The sequence below is a fragment of the Tupaia chinensis genome, unplaced genomic scaffold (assembly GCF_000334495.1).
Source record: "Tupaia chinensis unplaced genomic scaffold, TupChi_1.0 Scaffold000247_1, whole genome shotgun sequence".
Taxonomy (NCBI): Eukaryota; Metazoa; Chordata; class Mammalia; order Scandentia; family Tupaiidae; genus Tupaia; species Tupaia belangeri.
In genome coordinates this window covers 1,378,108-1,379,616 of record NW_006159725.1, presented here as the reverse complement: position 1 = coordinate 1,379,616, position 1,509 = coordinate 1,378,108, and positions in this window count along the sequence as shown.

Genomic DNA, 1,509 nt, shown 5'->3' with positions numbered 1-1,509 from the left:
GAGAGACAGAGAGACAGAAAGCAAGAAATCATCACCCCTCTCCCCGGGCGGGGGTGGCCACGTCAATGGAGGCCCTTCTCATCCATTCTCCTCTCAGGATTTTGGTCACACACACACACATGAGCCCAGCCTGAATTTTAAACTGCCAGATCTGGGACTTGAACTGTGGTCGACTATGTGGAACTAACCTTTGCCTACTCTGATGTCTCCAAGAATTTCTCCTGTGTTTCCTACCAGTAGCTTTCCAGCTTGAGGTTTTATGTTTAGATCTTGGATTCATTTTGAGTTGATTCTACTCTCTGTTTCTATGAGAGCAACATTTTTTTTTTTGGAGAGTTTTTCGCTATAGGGCGCGTGCGCGCGCCGGACAGAGAGAGAGAGAGACATAGAGACAGAAAGCGAGAAATCACCCCCCAGGGGGGATGGACACGCCACAATCCCTTTTCCTCCATTCTCCTCTCAGGATCTTGGGCACGCACACACACACGCCAAGCGTGAGTTTTAAGCCACCGGGTCCAGGACACGAACCGCGGTCGACCACGTGGGTGTCCAACGACATAGCCATTACGCTAACTGCTGGTTCCCTAGCCTCAATTTTTTAAAAGAGGAAGATATAGGCATCAGCAGGTGGTATGTTGGTAAAGGTGTTGGACTCCCACATGGCTGACTGTGGTTCAAGTCCCAGACCTGGTGGCTTGCTTTCTCATTTTCCCTTTCTTTTTCTCTGCCTCTCTCTGGTCACATTTTAAAAATGATAATAAATAAAATAAAATAAGTAATTCCTTTAAAAAAAAAAAAAGGAAACATATAATACTAAGTCGCAGTGATAGGGGAGAGATGCATCGTGGGTGGGAAGGCTAGCAGAACTGGTTATGCACCCTGAAAAGAAAAAGTTGGTACAACTGTTGCCTGTTTTCTTGGTTTTCCTAAACAGGGCCTCCACCGTCCTGGAACACTTGGTGATGATGTCATGGTAGTGGAATGCTAGCTCTTTCTTGCAGATTATAATAAAAAGTCATGAGAGAGGAGAGAGAGAGAGAGAGAGATCTGCCCCCTAAATAAAGAGTGTGAATATCAGGAGCCAGGGATCTTTGGGAACCATGTTGGACACCATCTACCAGTCATGAAAGGACAAAGCTCTTCCCCACCTTCCTGATGCTCTTCACTTCATGTATGGTATGTGTGTTGCATGCAGAAGTAACAGTGATTCCTATTCCAAAGTGCACTCGTGTCGAGAATTAAAGAAAATGTTAGGGACATGGTACTAACCCATCCCACAATTGAGGCTTTGGAACTGAGATCTGAGGGTGGAAGGACAGAACAAAAGGTGTTATAACTTGTCTTCCCCAGCAACTAAAATCTATGTGCCACTAACTGTGGGTTTAAAGAACTAGTATGAGAAAAATGACCCAGTCTGGCAAACATGACTACCTAATTCTTAAGGTAGTATCCAAACTCAAGGTCCAAATTCCTTAGGAAGTAGACCTCTAAAGAAACATGACCTTTCCT